Genomic DNA, 21,694 nt, shown 5'->3' on the forward strand with positions numbered 1-21,694 from the left:
TCAGAAGTTATCCAGCTGTGCCTCTCTCCCCTGTATCCCCAGGTATGCCTCTTACCCGGCACTCGAAGTCTTATTCAAACAAAGTTTATTGTTCTCCACATTTCAGGGGATGAACCCCTTTCGTCAGGAGATGAAAGGGGTTCATCCCCTGAAACGTAGAGAACAATAAGCTTTGTTTGAATAAGACTTCGAGTGCCGCCTTGTCTCTGCTGAGATATTGGATTTATTTATATATATATATATATATATATATATATATGTATATATACGCACACATAGTTACATGCGCGGGTGGGGGTGCCAAGTTAATGCCTTGCCCCGGGTGACGTAAATCCTAGTTTCGGCCCTGCGGTAAGGCACCTATTATTATTGTGCATCATCTATTGGATGGATTTCGGTGGCTTTGTATGCTGGATGCATTTCAGCAGTTTGTAGCAGTTCTTCAGCCCATGGCCCTCATTCCGAGTTGTTCGCTCGCAAGGCGATTTTAGCAGAGTTACACACGCTAAGCCGCCGCCTACTGGGAGTGAATCTTAGCTTCTTAAAATTGCGAACGATGTATTCGCAATATTGCGATTACAAACTACTTAGCAGTTTCTGAGTAGCTTCAACCTTACTCGGCATCTGCGATCAGTTCAGTGCTTGTCGTTCCTGGTTTGACGTCACAAACACACCCAGCGTTCGCCCAGACACTCCTCCGTTTCTCCGGCCACTCCCGCGTTTTTTCCGGAAACGGTAGCGTTTTTATCCACACGCCCATAAAACGCCGTGTTTCCGCCCAGTAACACCCATTTCCTGTCAATCACACTACGATCGCCGGAGCGAAGAAAAAGCCGTGAGTAAAAATACTATCTTCATAGCAAAATTACTTGGCGCAGTCGCAGTGCGAACATTGCGCATGCGTACTAAGCAGAAAAACGCTGCGATGCGAAGAAAAATACAGAGCGAACGACTCGGAATGAGGGCCCATATCAGTGCTATGGCAGATAGCAGCGGACTGAGAAATGTAACACTGCCGGTTGGAGAAACTTGGAGTTTCTCAGACATGGATGCGGATGAGGGCCCTCATTCCGAGTTGTTCGCTCGCAAGGCGATTTTAGCAGAGTTACACACGCTAAGCCGCCGCCTACTGGGAGTGAATCTTAGCTTCTTAAAATTGCGAACGATGTATTCGCAATATTGCGATTACAAACTACTTAGCAGTTTCTGAGTAGCTTCAGACTTACTCGGCATCTGCGATCAGTTCAGTGCTTGTCGTTCCTGGTTTGACGTCACAAACACACCCAGCGTTCGCCCAGACACTCCTCCGTTTCTCCGGCCACTCCCGCGTTTTTTCCGGAAACGGTAGCGTTTTTATCCACACGCCCATAAAACGCCGTGTTTCCGCCCAGTAACACCCATTTCCTGTCAATCACACTACGATCGCCGGAGCGAAGAAAAAGCCGTGAGTAAAAATACTATCTTCATAGCAAAATTACTTGGCGCAGTCGCAGTGCGAACATTGCGCATGCGTACTAACCAGAAAAACGCTGCGATGCGAAGAAAAATACAGAGCGAACGACTCGGAATGAGGGCCGAGATCCGATTCATAGAGAATTTTTCCAACACAGGCGGTGAAGAAACTAATGAACAATTATTCATACAACTTCTCAGGCTCCGTAAAAAAGAAATAGATTATTTTCTGCATGGGGTAACGTTATCATAGAAGTGGCCAGATACTAGTGATGTGCACCGGACATTTTTCGGGTTTTGTGTTTTGGTTTTGGATTCGGTTCCGCGGCCGTGTTTTGGATTCGGACGCGTTTTGGCAAAACCTCACCGAAATTTTTTTGTCGGATTCGGGTGTGTTTTGGATTCGGGTATTTTTTTCAAAAAACCCTAAAAAACTGCTTAAATCATAGAATTTGGGGGTCATTTTGATCCCATAGTATTATTAACCTCAATAACCATAATTTCCACTAATTTCCAGTCTATTCTGAACACCTCACACCTCACAATATTATTTTTAGTCCTACAATTTGCACCGAGGTCGCTGGATGGCTAAGCTAAGCGACACAAGTGGCCGACACAAACACCTGGCCCATCTAGGAGTGGCACTGCAGTGTCAGGCAGAATGGCACTTCAAAAAAATAGTCCCCAAACAGCACATGATGCAAAGAAAAAAAGAGGCGCAATGAGGTCGCTGTGTGACTAAGCTAAGCGATACAAGTAGCCGACACAAACACCTGGCCCATCTAGGAGTGGCACTGCAGTGTCAGGCAGGATGGTACTTCAAAAAAATTGTCCCCAAACAGCACATGATGCAAAGAAAAAAAGAGGCGCACCAAGGTCGCTGTGTGACTAAGCTAAGCGACACAAGTGGCCGACACAAACACCTGGCCCATCTAGGAGTGGCACTGCAGTGTCAGGCAGGATGGCACTTCAAAAAAATTGTCCCCAAACAGCACATGATGCAAAGAAAAAAAGAGGCGCACCAAGGTCGCTGTGTGACTAAGCTAAGCGACACAAGTGGCCGACACAAACACCTGGCCCATCTAGGAGTGGCACTGCAGTGTCAGGCAGGATGGCACTTCAAAAATATTGTCCCCAAACAGCACATGATGCAAAGAAAAAAAGAGGCGCACCAAGGTCGCTGTGTGACTAAGCTAAGCGACACAAGTGGCCGACACAAACACCTGGCCCATCTAGGAGTGGCACTGCAGTGTCAGGCAGGATGGCACTTCAAAAAAATTGTCCCCAAACAGCACATGATGCAAAGAAAAAAAGAGGCGCACCAAGGTCGCTGTGTGACTAAGCTAAACTACTATATATACTGCGCACAACTAAAATGCACCACAGGTATAGAATGTAGATGGATAGTATACTTAATGACGACACAGATGTAGGCACAGCAGTGGCCTTCCGTATCGTACTGCTATATATAGTATACTGGTGGTCACTGTGTCAGCAAACTGCAAAACTAAAATGCACCACAGGTATAGAATGTAGATGGATAGTATACTTAATGACGACTCAGAGGTAGGCACAGCAGTGGCCTTCCGTATCGTACTGCTATATATAGTATACTGGTGGTCACTGTGTCAGCAAACTGCAAAACTAAAATGCACCACAGGTATAGAATGTAGATGGATAGTATACTTAATGACAACACAGAGGTAGGCACAGCAGTGGCCTTCCGTATCGTACTGCTATATATAGTATACTGGTGGTCACTGTGTCAGCAAACTGCAAAACTAATATGCACCACAGGTATAAAATGTAGATGGATAGTATACTTAATGACGACACAGAGGTAGGCACAGCAGTGGCCTTCCGTATCATACTGCTATATATAGTATACTGGTGGTCACTGTGTCAGCAAACTGCAAAACTAAAATGCACCACAGGTATAGACTGTAGATGGATAGTATACTTAATGATGACACAGAGGTAGGCACAGCAGTGGCCTTCCGTATCGTACTGCTATATATAGTATACTGGTGGTCACTGTGTCAGCAAACTGCAAAACTAAAATGCACCACATGTATAGAATGTAGATGGATAGTATACTTAATGATGACACAGAGGTAGGCACAGCAGTGGCCTTCCGTATCGTACTGCTATATATATTATACTGGTGGTCACTGTGTCAGCAAACTGCAAAACTAAAATGCACCACAGGTATAGAATGTAGATGGATAGTATACTTAACGACGACACAGAGGTAGGCACAGCAGTGGCCTTCCGTATCGTACTGCTATATATAGTATACTGGTGGTCACTGTGTCAGCAAACTGCAAAATTAAAATGCACCACAGGTATAGAATGTAGATGGATAGTATACTTAATGACGACACAGAGGTAGGCACAGCAGTGGCCTTCCGTATCGTACTGCTATATATAGTATACTTGTGGTCACTGTGTCAGCAAACTGCACAACTAAAATGCACCACAGGTATAGAATGTAGATGGATAGTATACTTAATGACGACACAGAGGTAGGCACAGCAGTGGCCTTCCGTATCGTACTGCTATATATAGTATACTGGCGGTCACTGTGTCAGCAAACTGCAAAACTAAAATGCACCACAGGTATAGAATGTAGATGGATAGTATACTTAATGACGACACAGAGGTAGGCACAGCAGTGGCCTTCCGTATCGTACTGCTATATATAGTATACTTGTGGTCACTGTGTCAGCAAACTGCAAAACTAAAATGCACCACAGGTATAGAATGTAGATGGATAGTATACTTAATGACGACACAGAGGTAGGCACAGCAGTGGCCTTCCGTATCGTACTGCTATATATAGTATACTGGTGGTTACTGGTCAGCAAAACTCTGCACTGTACTCCTCCTATATAATATTAATTATACTGGTGGTCCCCAGTCCCCACAATAAAGCAGCACACTGAGCACAGATATGGAGTGTTTTTCAGGCAGACAACGTATACTGGTGGTCACTGTCAGCAAAACTCTGCACTGTACTCCTGCTATATAATACAACTGCTCCCCAGTCCCCACAATTAAGCAGTGTGAGCACAGCTATATTATGCAGCACACTGAGCACAGATATGGAGCGTTTTTTTCAGGCAGAGAACGGATAAAACTGGTGGTCACTGATCAGCAAAACTCTGCACTGTACTCCTCCTAACAGCTGCTCCCCAGTCCTCCCCACAATTAAGCAATAAAGCAATCAAGTTCAACAATAAACGGAGAGGACGCCAGCCACGTCCTCTCCCTATCATCTCCAATGCACGAGTGAAAATGGCGGCGACGCACGGCTGCTTATATAGAATCCGAATCTCGCGAGAATCCGACAGCGGGATGATGACGTTCGGGCGCGCTCGGGTTAGCCGAGCAAGGCGGGAAGGTTCGAACCTGCCTCGGACCCGTGTAAAATGGGTGAAGTTCGGGGGGGTTTGGTTTCCGAGAAACCGAACCCGCTCATCACTACCAGATACCGCGTGGTTTTCGCATAAGGAACACCTCCACCATCGGCAAATTCAGTAGCGACTTTTGTCGTAAATGGGCTGCTATTCTCAATAAATGCAGCCTAGATTTAATTTTGCTGGTGATCCAGGAATCCTCAAGGGAGCTGGAGCTTGTCAAAGCTAAAATTGCTGCATTTGAGGAACTACATGTACCAAAATTTACTTCTAATAAAAGTCAGCCATGGATGGAAAAACTTGCATCACAAGTTGAAACTTATCGGAGGGATTTGGTATGTTTCAAACGTGAAAAACTCATGACAGTTCAACGAGATTACGCGGAAAACAAAGTTTATACATGGACATTTAATCCTGAACGTAAACGGTTCTTTTATAAGAAGCAGTGGAATTTCAGAAAGTTTCCAGGTGACACAGAAACTTCCAGTGGGGGAGCATCCTCCCAAAGCGACAACGAGGATGCACGGAAAAAATTGGATAAGAGGGGACCAGTAAAAGAAACCGAACAAGGAGAGGCCGACAGTGGCACAGGCAAGTCAAAAGCCAAATCAAGCAAGAAGAAAACAACATAGTCTTTAATCTTTCACATAGACAACTAACTGAAAGTGAGACAACTGTCCTCAACAAGGGTCTCTCTTTTGTCCCCTCATGCAATATGGACTGCTTTCAATGGAAGGTGGACTCATACAAATTTAATAGAAATTTAAGATTAAGAGAACATTTTCAGTCATCTGATTCTGAGAAGATTGCTGAGAGTGAAGTACCCTTGGCTATAAGACCCAGATCTACATTTGATCCATATACGAACAATGTTTCACTTAAATGTTTCCAGCGAAGATTGGATCAACAAATTGGGGACATTAAGATAGATACAAAAACCAGTGTCTCCAATATGTCTAAGGTGGAATTTGAAGCCATGTGTAGTCTCAGCAAAGATACTAGTATTGTCATTCGCCCATCGGACAAGGGGGGAGGGATTGTGGTACAGGACTTGGAACAATACTGTAAAGAAGTTTATCGTCAATTAGGGGATAGTACTGTATATCGTGAGTTACAAGCAGACCCCACAATAGTATTTAACAATGAGTTATATTCTGTACTTACAAAAGCTGTATCAGATAACATCATTTCAGATACATTAAAAAATGCATTGTATCAGCGGTTTCCTATAGCTCCTGTACTGTTTACAATCCCGAAGATCCACAAAGACCCCATTTGCCCACCTGGACGCCCCATAATTTCAGCTCGGGACTCCATTTATTATAATGTTTCAAAATATTTGGATACATATTTTCAACCGATAATGCAAGCCCAGACCACGTATTTAAAGGATACTACGACCCTTATTCTTAAGTTGAAACAGTTACCATCTCCCTTACCTAAATGCTTCTTATGTTCCCTGGATGTCATAAATTTATATACAAGTATACCCCATGAAGGGGGTTTAAGTGCAGCAAGGAGACTCCTCACCAATAACCCTCTGTACACTGGCCCAGATGTGTCATTCTTTATTGGTTTATTGGAACTGACTTTAAAGAAGAATTATTTTCTGTTCAACAATAAATGGTATTTACAGCAGCAAGGCTGTGCAATGGGGTCCTGCGTGGCCCCAGCATTTGCAAACAGCTATATGTTTGAGGTTGAACGGGAAACTTTCTTCTCTGACTCCAACATAGCATCTAAATTTTTGGTATTTTTAAGATACAGTATATAGATGATTTGTTTATCATCTGGCTGGGTGAAGAGAGTGATTTCCATGATTTAATGACCAGGGCCAATACTGCTAATGAGCATATTAAGTTCACATATAAGATCAGTGATTGTGAAGTTAATTAACTTGATGTGACCATTCAATTAAGAGAAGGTGATCTACACACCTCATTATACAGAAAGAGAACAGACCTTAACAAAATTTTGCATCATTCGAGTCAGCACCCTAGGGCGACTAAAGAAGGGCTTCCCTTCTCCCAATTTGTCAGAGCACATCGAATTTCTGACAATATGGAAGAAACAATCAATAAAATTGATCGCATGATCAGGCAATTTATGGCTAGAGGTTACAAGTATGACCAATTACTAAAAGCTAAAACTAAAGTATTGCAGATACCTAGGGAGCAATTATTATCAGCTAGTAGGAAGCCACAAGGTGACGCCTTTAGAATACCATTTGTCCAACAGTTTCATGCACAGAGTCAGTTAGTGGTCAAGGAAACCAAGATGTTGTGGCCATTAGTTACCACAGACCCTGATCTGAAGGTACTTCGGAAAGCGAGACTAATGCCAAGCTTCAGACGAAGCAAAAATCTCAAGCAGTGGCTTGTAAAGAATGACATATCTGAAAATACCAAGACTCAAATTAAACCAAATTTTTTAACTAGAAAGCCGGGTTGTTACCGGTGTGTGGGGTGCACTACATGTAGTTACCTTGAAAAAGGTGATACATTTGCACACCCACACATCGGTAAACGGATTCCCATAAAGAAAGTGTTAACTTGCACAAGTACACATGTTGTGTACTTCATCCGGTGCCCGTGTGGTCTTCTCTATGTAGGGAAGACCACCAAGCAATTTAAGGAACGGATGAACTTGCACTGGTCATCTATTAGAAAAGCTATAGAAGGACAAATAGTAGCTCAAGAACAACCAGTAGCAAGACACTTTAGAATGTATAAACATGGTCTATCAACTTTGAGATATATGATTATAGATCAAGTGGAAAAAAGTGTTAGAGGTGGTGACAGAGATAAATGTCTGCTACAATGTGAGGCAAGGTGGATACATAAATTAAATACTGTATCCCCATATGGCCTCAATGAGCACTTTGGTTTGAATTGTTTCCTTTAACTGTATATGATATGCGAGAGGAATAATTTATTTGGCATTTGTATATAAAATAATTTATTTGGCATTTGTATATAAAATTATACTCATGGTATAAAAGATAATAGATATGATAGACTATGATTCCCTATATGCAGATTGGTGGGCATGTTGAAATTGTTTTTTTTTTTAATTTTCAAAATTTTTCTGTATCTAAGTATGTTTTCATGTAGTGTGGTGGTGGATACAAGTCACGAGATTATGCCCCTTTCCATCACTAGGCAACAGGAGTCCTGTACGGAGCTTGGTGTGAGTGCTGGAGAGCGCGCGTCGCCAGTGGTGACGTCATCAGGAACAGACGGGCGCCCGGAGCACGGCGGCGCGAGGAGGCGTCGGTTCACTGGGTGAGTTATAAATGTGTGTTTTTTGTATTATGCATTATCCTGAAGACGATTAAACAATCGAAACGTTGATATCTACGGGGACAGTCCCGTGTGATTTGTGTTAAAGTCCCGTGAGTGCCGCCAGCCTCTACTCTATATTGTTGGTGCGACACACCTAGGAGGGCACCAGGGCATGGTGATATCTATACTGGAGAGTGCCGACCAGAAACACATACATACATATATATATATATATATATATATATATAAAAAGCACTAATAGTCAGGTCTATTGGTAAATTAATTATGATTATGGTTTATTTTATGTGATACCATCCGGTGTCTTAATGTTCTTAATATATGATAAAATTGTGCAAAAAATTTCCATACTATGGTGGCCAATCCCGGGATCAGGATCCGCGGGATCCCGGGATTTAGGGCCAAAAATGGCTGGGATTCAAACCCGGGATTGGAAGCTCCAATCCCGGGGATTAAGGGATCAGCGTTGAGCGTCCACAGGATGCTCAGAGGCTGCCCGGCTTCCTTGTTCCGGCTTCCCATCGCAGTGTGAGAGGTCACGCTGCGCCGTCAGCCACTGCTGGGAGCCGCCAGCAGTGATCAGAGTTTGTTCCCTACCCACCTGCCCCTGGTATATGGTGAGTTATGTGTGCAGGGCGGGGTAGGGCGAGGGGGCGGCCACATACCTAAAAGCCAATCCCGGGTATCCCGGGAATCCTGGGATTGGCCATTTTTCAATCCCGATACCTGGGATTGGAAAAATGGCCCGGGATTGGCTTCCCTAGTCCATCCATACCTAGATGAGAAGCGCAGTCCTGTATTTTTTGTTCCCACAAAACGAAATAAGCTATTTATGCTTCCTCCCAAACACTAACTACCTAAATCAATATCAATCACACCCAAGTGCTCCACCTGTGAAACTTTGTTCCGTGTGCAGAGAAGTGTGAGGGATTAACTCTGACTGCAGCATGAGCCTGCAGACACCCAGAGAAGGTATTAGTCTCTCCCTTAACAGTATGGCAAATTGCCCTTTTCATACCTGACTTTCGCAGGACTGTCCAACAGTGTCCTGCAGTATGGAGGATTGAGAGGCTCCCTGTCCCCCACAGCTCTGCTTAGAGCAGAAGTGAATAAATGCTGTGAGCATTTGCTCAGCATCTATTCACGGGAGAGCGGGACAGGAGGGATGCCATCAGCTCCTGGAGTGCTGGGCATGCCCCCACAGTGACGGTAAATGATAGGCATGGCTCACGGTTGTGAGACTCCAACAAAGCCATGCCCCCTTTTTTGAGCGGACACAAGAGTCCCTTGTTCTGCATTCAAAATGTTGGGAGGTATGCCTTTTTGTCATAATGGTAAATAGTAATTTTTCGGATAGCAACACTCTACAGTATGTCTTTCGATTGACCCCATAATATTAATTACTGTATCACACTATTTGCAGTAATACCATGTATCACATGCATAAGTGAAGTGTGAGATTCAGAACAAGGATATACTTTGTAGATAATTCTGGTAGCATTTATTCCAAAACTTGTGTTGTATAACTATACTTCGGAGTTAATATTTGACATATATGAGAGGGTGTGTAATGACTCATATAATTGATTAGCTGCGTGAGACTGTAGACTGAGCAATAATGCCCATATAACTATTCTTTGCACCCACTGATCACTCATGTAGTTGAATGTCTCCAACCACTGTTCTCTGTAAACTTAGCGATGGATGTGGAATCCATCTTACTATAAAACTTAATTTATTAGCAGAGATACATTGTGTAGGATTACACTAAAAAGATAACTCGCTTATAGCAAACATTTAACGTTTTTATTTCTCGAGCATTCATCTTAAATTTACTACATGTGTCAAACCTGTCCCTTTGTCCATTCACAAGAAACAGATTAAATTTCCACTTTTGCCATAGTTGTGGGCACTAAATTGCACAGGTGTGACGTTCATCATACTTGGTTTAATCCTATGCCTGTATACTGTACGTTGTTAGTATATAACCAGACAAAATAATCTAAAATAAAGATTAAACAATTTCTTATCAATTTCCATCAGTTTATTCTTGGTGATCACACAGATTATTCTTGGTGATCACACTCATAATGAGTCACATCAATATGTCATGCTATTTTGTATTTTTGTAATTAACTGTGTGTTAGGACACACAAGAGCACACTAAGTAATATGCAGTTCCAGCGTTGTAGGAGGAGATGTAATAAGTATCCCAGCGCTCACCATCCAGACAGTGGAATCCCGATGCTAAACATGCTGAATAATCCCAATGGTGAGTATTAGGGTGAGGTTTAGGGTAAGGGTTTGGGGGAGGGTTAGGGTTAGGCTGCAGGAGGAGTTGTTTAGAGTTAGGCTGCCAAAGGGGATGGTTAGGGTTTGGCTGCCAAAAGGGAAGGTTAGGGTTAAGATGCAGGATGGTTGGGTTAGGGTTCATCTTAGAATACTTACCAAAATTTGGCTGGAATTTGATCATCAGCATTTTGCTGTCGGGATTGCCAGGATGGTGAGTGCCGGGATAACCCCATGTTAGACACATTCACATAAAAAGAATGAGCTCTAACAGCTGCACATAAATACAGCCTATTTATTCCCCTTGTAATGAAATCTTGTCATCTCAGAATGAATCCAGTTCAGCTTCCAATTGGTAAATTGGGCATATTTGCAGCACCCATAGAAAGCTTTGGGAACTGCTTTTGCAATCAAAAAGAGGGACCACCAAAGATATCATTGATACATTCATCAAGATATTGTAGCAAGAAAGACATTTTTGGCCGGTTGACAGAAAAAATACCTCAATAAATAGGCCCCTAAATACGGAGCTGCAAGAATTAAATCTGGACAATTGTGTAACTTTTTTATGGCTATGCGTTGAACAAATTTTATTTGACTTTACCATGGGTTATACTGTTTCTGTGCAGGGCAAATACTGGCTGCTTTATTTTTATACTGCAATTTAGATTTTAGTTAGAACACACCCCACCCAAATGTTTCTCTCTCTACAATATATGGATTTGTTGGAGAATTGTGTATAATTATTTATTTGGTTATTTATGTCTACTTATTTCTAATAATAATAATAATAATAATAGTAATATTTCTATCTAATAATAATTTCTAATAATATGCTAAGTAAATGTTAGATCTTTTTTTGTTCAATGCAAAAACACATTTTGGAGATGCTAATATTGCAGCATTACCTTTGATGTTAATATAGTAAATTCAACCAATATCGGATACTCAGACCTGGCAGATAATTGTATAGAGTATACCCAGCTCCAGTGAGGCCTCCTATGTGAGAGGGTGAACTTCTGTTCATACAGCCATTTTTATCGACACACGAGCGACACTGCCATAGCATGCATATAAGATGGACCATCTCTGTGTTTGCGCTAAGCCACCTCCCTGTCATAGTCCAGGAACACCCATTATATTTTTAAGACATTTCTAAGACTATTTGTCACCTGTGCACCTCAATTGCAATTGTGACTCTGTGCGCATACTGGCCCTCATTCCGAGTTGTTCGCTCGCAAGCTGCTTTTAGCAGCATTGCACACGCTAAGCCGCCGCCTACTAGGAGTGAATCTTAGCTTAGCAAAATTGCGAACGAAAGATTACGCAATATTGCGAAAAGACATCTCTGTGCAGTTTCTGAGTAACTCGAAACTTACTCTGCCAGTGCGATCAGTTCAGTGCTTGTCGCTCCTGGTTTGATGTCACAAACACACCCAGCGTTCGCCCAGACACTCCTCCGTTTCTCCAGCCACTCCCGCGTTTTTCCCAGAAACGGTAGCGTTTTTTCACACACTCCCATAAAACGGCCAGTTTCCGCCCAGAAACACCCACTTCCTGTCAATCACATTACGATCACCAGAACGAAGAAAAAACCTCGTAATGTCGTGAGTAAAATACCAAACTTCTTAGCAAATTTACTTGGCGCAGTCGCAGTGCGAACATTGCGCATGCGCAATGAGCGGAAAATCGCTGCGATGCGAAAAAAAATACAGAGCGAACAACTCGGAATGACCACCACTATCTGGAATTGTGCAAAGTGCGACATATATGCATGTGCAGAAGAAGAATCCCTCTCCACTGCATCTGACATGAGCAATGCGTGCTTCTTAGAATTGCCTCTATAATGTAATATAATCTTATACTGTATATCACACATGTCACAGGGCACTGTGTACAGGTACAAAAAAAACAGAAGTGTAGGGGTGTTCTGATTGGTTCCATGTCAGAGGTTAAAGAGGGCCAGTTTACTTTGTAAAACGCCTTCATAATGGTGGAATTTGTTTTTCAGTAAGAGGTAAGGAGTGGTTAAATGATTAATAAAAATCTAGTTATCTTAGAAGAAAATCGATAGATTTTCATATAAAAAAGAAAAAAAAAACCCAGCTCCTTTAAATGGTGTTAAATGATCTTAATTATGGCTATGGGTAAACTTGTGTTACAACAGTAATGTACTGTACCTATCATGAAAGTGGTGCATCCACATCTGCCTGCAAAACCCTGCATATGTAAATTCGGGCTGGGTAGGCGTAACCGGCGGCATCCTGTCGGTTTCTTGGCAGTGCAATGCCGGCGAGGGGCGAGCGCAACAAGCACCTTGCGGGCTCGGTTGCTCACTGCACTCGCCACAGGTTGTATTCCCACTCTGTGACAGTGACATGCGGTGAGGGCAGTGCCTGGTGAGGCACTGGCGCCACCTCCCCCTCCCTCACATAGAAGACCCCACAAAAAAAAAAAAGCATAGGGTTCCCCTTCTTTTACAAAGACCAGCACTAGGCTGAACCAGCCAGGAGAGTAATGCCATAGCAGGGGAGACACTCAGTGTGGGGTCCCCCTGCCATAGCATTAAACACCCCTCAAACCAGTCAGTCCAGGGTTGGAATTCCTTAGGAAGTGGGGACTCCAAAAATTTAAATGGGGTCCCCCCTCCTGAGCAACAACCAGCACTGGGCTGCATGCCCAGTGCTATGCCCCGAACCCTTGGTGGCGGTGGGTGTGGGGTTCATGGCATACTAATATTGTTCTTTACAGTTGGCCTACAGGTCCCAGCAAGACTACCCAAGCATGCCGGCACTTGGAGAACCACAAGTGCCAGCATGCCAAGACATTAAGGGCCCGCTGGCACCCATAGTCCGCCTGTAAAGAATATATTAAAATAAAAACAACAACACCTGATGTTTTAATATTTTATTGTGCTGGACCTTCACCTGGGGGAGGCGGCCTTTAAGCTCTTTTGCATGGCCGCCCCCACTCCAGGACTTTCGACGTCTTCACCTGGGGGACGGTGGCCTTTAAGCTCTTTTGCATGGTCGCCCCCACTACAGGACTTCTGACGTCTTCACCTGGGGGATGGCGGCCTTTAAGCTCTATTGCATGGCCGCCCCCACTCCATGACTTTCGATGTCTTCAACTGGGGGACGTCGGCCTTTAAGCTCTTTTGCATGGCCGCCGCCTCTCCAGGGCTTCCAGAGCTACCTCGCTGCTGGCTTATATAAGCCAGTTGAGGGGGTGGGGCAATGACGTGGCGAGCCGTGATTGGATCGTGGCGGCCATCTTGAATTTAAAAAATTACGCTGAGGCGCCATTTTTTAAATTGGAAGCCGCTCTCCGCTGCCGAACTCAGCAGAGTGGCTGGCAGAGGCTGGATCCTCTCGGATCCAGGTCTGCCGCCAGCCACCCTTTCCCCGCTGGGTCCCGCCACCACGATGCCCACCGCGTTGCGCCGCCGCATGTGCCCGGTGGCCAGCGGATCCAGTGGATCTGCTGTCCCAATCACATCTGGGGGACTGACAGGGGCGTGCATTCATGTGGTATGAATGCACGCCCCTGTCATTGAGGCACCAGTATAGGTGCCGCTTCACCATACATTTTCAATGGGATTTTACAGCCCATGCTTTGCACCCCCTCCCCTTCCCCGCCACCACTGCCCGGACTTTAATGTTAGCAGCGGGTGGCACCTCTCCCGCTGCCTCCCACCCTAAAATGCAGGGATTTTTAACGGGGAGAAATTGTTAAAATAATAAAAGAAGATATTTATCACAGACTCTGTTATAAATATCTTCTTTTTATTATTTTAATTATTATGACAGGGGAAGCACTGCTTCCCCAGCCTCCGCTGACTGCACGTCCCTGCTCTGTGGGTGTAGTGGACACCCACGAGTGGGAATAGTCTCTGCTGGTCGGCATGCCGACCATCAGGATTGTGAGTGGGCGGGATTTAGGTGCCGGTATTGTGACCGACGGTCTCCTGAGCGCCGGTCACATAACTGCAACCCGTACATTCATCTACATGTTTTTGTAACTGCACAAAGTGAACACAGGTGTCTTTGAACATGTGTGCAAGTCTAAAGTTGCAAATTTATACCAGACCTGCATTTTTTCTGAAGGATGGAGAAGGGCATGTTTTTTTTTTAATGTCTTGAAGTATATTTACTTTCAGAATTACTGTGTTACTTATATTGATAACCCATAGATTCACTTTTGTAGCATTTGAAAAACTTTGAGTAGAAATTCTAACTTAGAACCCTGACACATTCTATTAGCTGGAAAATGCACCCCGAGAAAAGCTACAGTTCTATAGAGGCATAGATTTCGCTCTGCTTACTGACATTTTAGTAGAAGGGTATCTCACTTCATTGGTGGGATGTAGTGGGGTTTGAGATCACTGGAGGTGCAGGATGCCATCAGATATTGGAAGTTTTTTTAAAAAAAGGGCAATCACTTAAAAGCAGTGGTGGCTCCAGAGGTGGTGCTGCAGCACAGAACAACATTCACATAAGGGAGACACACCAACTGCCAGTGTTTTGGTTTGAATTGAAATGGCAGTTGATGTGCTCCCCCTGATTTGAATTTTGGACTGCATTGCAGCCCCACCTCTGGAGCCACCACTGCAAGGCCTTGGATGTCAATTCGCCACCTCAAACTCAACATTACCAAAACAGAATTAATTATATTCCTGCCAGCTAAGAGTAGTTACCAACCTGATATCTCCATAAATGTTGACAACTTGACAATCTACCCCACAAACTCGCTGCCTAGGTGTCATCCTTGACTCTGAACTGTCATTTGTGCCACACATTCAATCTGTCTTTAAATCGTGTTACATGCATCTAAAAAACATATCCAAAATACGACTATATCTTACACAAGACACTGCAAAAACTCTAATCCAAGCACTCAAATCTCCACTTCTAAAAACCCACACTTTAGTAAATATACCCTCTGTAGTTTCTAAAATGTATATATTACAATATAACAGTTGCATATATTTATGAATAATTTATGTTTCCATAGCTAACACAAGGGGGCCTGTCCATTTTAGATAAAAGGTGCAGCAATACACTTGCCACATGGGGCCCCAAGCCTGCTGGGATCCGGTCTGAAGATCGACAGTATCTAGGTTGACAATGTTTAGGTCGACCACAATAGGTCGACAGTCACTAGGTCGACATGGATGGAAGGTCGACAGGGTTTCTAGGTCAACATGTGCTAGGTCGACAGGTCTAAAGGTCGACATGAGTTTTTCACATTTTTTTCTTTTTTTGAATTTTTTCATACTTAACGATCCACGTGGACTACGATTGGAACGGTAATCTGTGCCGAGCGAAGCGGTAGCGGAGCGAAGGCACCATGCCCGAAGCATGGCGAGCGGAGCGAGCCATGCGAGGGGACGCGGTGCACTAATTTGGGATCCCGGTCACTCTACGAAGAAAACGACACAAAAACAACAACCTCATGTCGACCTTTAGACCTGTCGACCTAGCACATGTCGACCTAGAAACCCTGTCGACCTTCCATCCATGTCGACCTAGTGACTGTCAACCTATAGTGGTCGACCTAAACATTGTCGACCTAGAGACTGTCGATTTGATGAACCACACCCAGCCTGCTCTGGCACATAGCGTTTTACATTATTCACACAGATTATGTTGAGTAGGTGCAGCAGCAGCTAATACAATGCAATATATATCATGTCCTACTGTTTGACTCAAATAAAGTTACTCCACATGTAGTTGAGTTGAAATTCATGTGTTTCTATTAAGTTTACCTGTATTATTTTCACTTCTTTTTTAACAATTAATTTTTCTTATTTTAGGTATACACTGACATTATAGTTGTATGATATCTTACTAGAAATGATTAGTGGACAAAGTCAATATGTGAGTTAAACATTTATTTAACTCATCTTGTGCAGACACATTACTGTATGTAAACACATTAGTCAAAAGAAATATAATAGATTATGGAACAGATTTGTTAAATTTCCATACTTAATATTCACAAATACTAGCCCAATGCTTTTTCATGCAGCTGTTTACCATCTGTACTGTTCCCCCTGTCACCAGTAAGTGCAGTGGCCAAGTGCCTTGTCCTGTCTATCATTAATCAGAGCAAATCAAAGTCACTTACCTCACATGCCTAATGGTAAATTTGCCTCTGACCTCAAAGGTTTACTTCTGATGATCTTTTTTTCCTGCATCAATGGTGGAGTTACAATGTTTGTTCTGATGATGCTGTAGCAACAAGTTTTTTTTCCCTGTTAAGAAACAGAATGATTGCTATAAGAAATTAGGTAGTTTAACCCTTTAGGAAGGGGGCTGGCTTGAAGGCGGATCACATGACTTAGCCTGCCTAGGCTACATTTCATGTCTGCCACTGCCACTATAGCCTACCAACAGAAGAAGGCAGCGCTGATGGAAGTCACATTTTAATCAAATTAGGTCACTCTTAGGTCACTCTTTTCACATACCCCCTAAGAAGCCTCTAATGACGTCCTATACTTACCTTTGCTTCCTAATTTAAACTGCACTGGGTTTACTAAGGTAAGAGAGAACACAAAATAAAAAATGTCTTGTTACCCTGAAACGCTATGGGGTATATGCAATTGCGGTCGAATTCGGGCTGGAATTCGACCGTTTTTAAATTCGACACAATTCGACAGTCAGACACCCTCCCGCCGGGATCTGAATTCGACATATTCAATTAAAAACGGATTCGACAGTCCCGCTGTCGAAAAACGGACCAATTGACGATAGTGTGCGTCCTGGATTCGACTTCATGTACGGCACAAAAGTGTGTAAAAAATCCTGAAAAAAAATGCGTGGGGTCCCCCCTCCTAAGCATAACCCGCCTTGGGCTCTTTGAGCCGGTCCTGGTTGTAAAAATACGGGGGGGAAAATGACAGGGGATCCCCCCTATTTTCACAACCAGCACCGGGCTCTGCGTCCGGTCCTGGTGACAAAAATACAGGGGACAAAAAACGTAGGGGTCCCTTGTATTTTTAACACCAGCACCGGGCTCCACTAGTCAGAGAGATAATGCCACAGCCGGCGGACACTTTTATATCGGTCCCTGCGGCCGTGGCATTAAATCACTAACTAGTCACCCATGGCAGGGCTACCCTGGAGGAGTGCGGACCCCTTAAATCAAGGGGTCCCCCCCTCCAGCCACCCAATGGTGGGAACTTTGCGGTCAGCGGTGAGGTTACTTGCTGTCAACCGCTGATCGCAAAGTTCCCACCATTGAATATAATGGAGCGGCATAGTGCTATGCACCGTCTGACAGCTCAGATGCACACAGCCAATCAGGAGAGTGCCACGACGTGGCGCTCCCTGATTGGCTGTAGGGACCCTCTGTGACAGGAGTCATGGGGGGTCTCAGCAGTCGGGGAAAGGGGTCCCATGTGTAAACATGGGACCCCTTTCAGTGCGTGGTCCGGGATTTTTGTTTTGTTTTTTTGCCAAGTACGTGGATTACAAGCAGAAGCGGACAGATATACACTGGATTTTTGTGAGTAGAATTTTATTTACAGGTACTGGTGAAGGGGACCGGGTAATGCGTTTTCTTTTTTTGCCAAGTACGTGGATTACAAAAAAGAACAGGACACAGCTACACTGGATTTTGGTGAGTATAATTTTATTTTCAGGTACACCGTGGATTCTACTTGGAGAAGTGGACAGAGGTCGGCGTGTGAACATAGGTAAGTATGTGTGTGTCGGCGTGTATGTATGTAATAAAGTTTTACTTTCACGGTGTGCGTGTACTGTTTTTATTTGGGTATTTTTTTTGCAGTAGAACTACAGGTACCAGCGGGCCCATTTCCCCCCGCATGCTGGTACTTGTGGTTCTCCAAGTACCAGCTTGCGGGGGAGGCTTGCTGGGACTTGTAGTTCTGCTACAAAAGACAATATTCTTTATTTTTGTCACTTGGCTAGCAGCCTCCCATCCGCAGCCCTTGGATGGGGGGGACAGCCTCGGGCTTTACCGCTGGCCCTTGGGTGGCTGGAGGGGGGGACCCCTTGATTTAAGGGGTCCGCACTCCTCCAGGGTACCCCGGCCAGGGGTGACTAGTTAGTGATTTAATGCCACGGCCGCAGGGACCACTATAAAAGTGTCCCCCGGCTGTGGCATTATCTCTCTGAATAGTGGAGCCCGATGCTGGTGTTAAAAATACAGGGGACCCCTACGTTTTTTGTCCCCTGTATTTTTAGCACCAGGACCGGACGCAGAGCCCGGTGCTGGTTGTGAAAATAGGGGGGATCCCCTGTCATTCCCCCCCCCCGTATTTTTACAACCAGGACCGGCTCAAAGATCCCGAGGCGGGTTATGCTTAGGAGGAGGGACCCCACGCCTTTTTTTTCAGGATTTTTTACACATTCCCACTCCTTCCCACTGAAAAACATGCTCTGATCTCTCCATATTATTCTAGTCAGTAAAAAAAAAAATATATATTTTTTTTAAATATGTAAATAATATTTGTGGCTCCTAGTAGACAAACCAAGTAAATAACCCCTTCTAATATAAATAGATATGCTATTAGCAATAAAAAAAACACAAAAAAAACATGTTTTTAACATTTTTTATTAGATCCCGCCAGGAAAATGAAGCGGACTGAAATTGACGAAATGACTGTCGAAAAGCACTGTTGTCGAATTGACATTCTTCAATTGAATATACTTTTGTCGAAAAGCCGCATTTTTACCATTGCAGACATGTCGAATTTGACAACTGTCGAATTGCAAAAAGTCGAAATTGAAACGGCCGTTTTTTTGTCGAAAAGTACTGTATTGCATTGTCGAATCATTTTTTTGTGTCGAAAATGCCCCGTTTTTCGACATTTGCAGCAATTCGACCGCAATTGCATATACCCCTATGTCCTCACAAAGGAACCTATGGTACAAACTTGTGGGGTTCCCGTTTAATTGTTCAATGTATAGAGTGGAAACATCTAGAGTACGATATAAGCAGCTACAGTATTTGACTTGTCCCAGCCCAGAATGCTTCTGAGGGATCCGCCATATATGAGTCTATGTTGGACTTTACTGAAAGGCTTGGGCTGTATTACTAAACAAATGAATACAGAAAGTTTTAGTGCTAATTTGATCAAGACAGAAAGCTCTCTCCCCATCTTTTACCCCGAGGGACAGGGTGGTCTCTGTAAATGGAGACACCTAACTATAACCTGGCTCCAAGCCTGTTTAACAGGTTTATACAGGAAAAACGTGGTGCCTAATCTTGTTGGCAACCTACATAATCCCAAATAAGATGCTGCCTACAAGGTCATTGCAAAAAACCTTTTCAATGGGAGAACAGAAAGAATGCAAACAATAGTTTACCAAGAAGCACTGCTTCGCTGGATTTCTTACCATCCTATAATAAACAGATTAGCAAAATTATATATATACTGTATATATATATATATATATATATATATATATAGAGTTAATTTATTACCACAAACTCATATGGCTATATGAATAAAAATAACACTTAAAAATCAATTCATAAACACAGGCATAAAAAATACATATAGAACTGGCAGGCTACTCTATATCCTTAGCGGTCAATAGACATATTATTAGCAGTTAATAGTCATTCAGTTCATCCAGGTTAATAGTAGTCATGTTAGTATAGTTTAGCTCCTCATGCCACTCAGATAGTTTATCACTTTCCAATTATGTTACTATAGTCACTAACAATATAAACGTGAATCAGTTTAGAGACTGTGGTTGTATAGGCGCCCACCCTTGTGGGATAATGATATTGGTCCTTCTACCTCCCTTATATGGCACAAACAGGGGGCTATACAATCATGGAGCCCGGTGTGCAAATCAGCAAAAAACGGCCACATTCAGAGTGTCCTCTCCAGCATGGAATAAGGAGCAATAAACTATAGCTCACACAACGCGTTTCCTCGTATCTCAGTACTGAGTATTCAGTGGCTTCAGCAGACATAATCTGTTTAACAAGTTGTTTTCATTAACCTATTCATATAAAGACTGCCCTGCTGCGTATCTGGGGTATTATGACTGCTGATGCTGCAGTGTTTATAGGCCTTATCGATGTCCTGCAATGTTTTGTACTGTGAAGGGCCCCATACACTAGACAGATAATGCCCAATTTCAGCCCAATTCGGGCATTCGGCCTTATACATTGTGTGAAATCGGGCATTTTTGGTGTGCTTTTCCCCCGATCCGATGCGATGCGCGTTCCCGTGTGCACCAGATCGGATCCCCCTAGATCCGACAAATCACGAGTGCTGCACTTGTTATATGTCAGATCCCGCAGTAAATGGATAGCAAAGTAAAAAATACATTGTATGCAAAAAAAACCCTGCATACGATATATCTAATACTATCCTGCTAACGGGGAGGCTGCCGGGAGGTTGGAGGAAATCTTATATGACATGACGGACCGTCATGTCGTATAGGTGTATGGGGCCCTTAAGTACATTTTTGTTTGTTTTATTCATGTTCTCTCCTTGCAAATCATGCATTGACCCTTGCAGTGTACATATCATGTCTGCCACTGCCCCATAGGCTACCATCAGAAGGAGGCAGCCCCGATAGATGTCACATTTTAATCAAATTAGGTCACTCTTTTTGCATGCCCCCTAAGAAGCCTCAAATGATGTCCTATGCTTACTTGTTTACTTCCTAATTTAAACTGCACTGGTTTTACTACGTTAAAGGGGGGTACACACGGAGAGATCCGTGCTTAAAATCTAAGCAATCTTGCTAGATTGCTTAGATTTTAAGCACGGATCTGCCGTGTGTATGCCCTCCAGCGATAGCGATGCGCGGCCCCGCGCATCGCTATCGCCGGTGCTAGATTGAGCCTGCATGCAGGCTCAATCTAGCGGGTCGCTCACTTCACCGTTGTGTGAAGTGAGCGGCCCCCCCGTCGGCTTTCCCCCTCGCTCAGCACATCGCGCTGTGCTGAGCGGGGTGAGAGATGTGTGCTGAGCGGTCTGTGTTAAGATCGCTCAGCACACATCTCTCCCGTGAGTACCCCCCTTAACAGAGAACAATAAATCTAAAATGTCTTATCTTGTTACCCTGATATGCTATGTCCTCACAAAGGAACTTGTGGGGTTCCCTTTTAATTGTTTCATTTGTAGAGTGGAAACATCTAGAGTACGATATAAGCAGCTATATGACTTGACCCAAGCCCAGGATGCTTCTGAGGGATCCGACATAGATGAGTAACAATGGACTGAGTGCACAATTAATA

At 43.7% G+C, this 21,694-nt stretch overlaps 1 long non-coding RNA gene across 1 annotated transcript in view; it reads left to right on the forward strand.

Annotated features, from left to right (window-relative positions):
* Positions 1 to 8,071: 8,071 nt before the first annotated feature.
* Positions 8,072 to 21,694, forward strand: part of LOC134911427 (uncharacterized) — an 86,981-nt gene continuing 73,358 nt past the window's right edge. The window contains exon 1 of the long non-coding RNA XR_010176561.1: positions 8,072 to 8,155. This is a non-coding gene — a long non-coding RNA (uncharacterized LOC134911427). The remainder of the gene's footprint in view (positions 8,156 to 21,694) is intronic.

The sequence above is a fragment of the Pseudophryne corroboree genome, chromosome 4 (genome assembly GCF_028390025.1).
Source record: "Pseudophryne corroboree isolate aPseCor3 chromosome 4, aPseCor3.hap2, whole genome shotgun sequence".
NCBI classification, from domain to species: Eukaryota; Metazoa; Chordata; class Amphibia; order Anura; family Myobatrachidae; genus Pseudophryne; species Pseudophryne corroboree.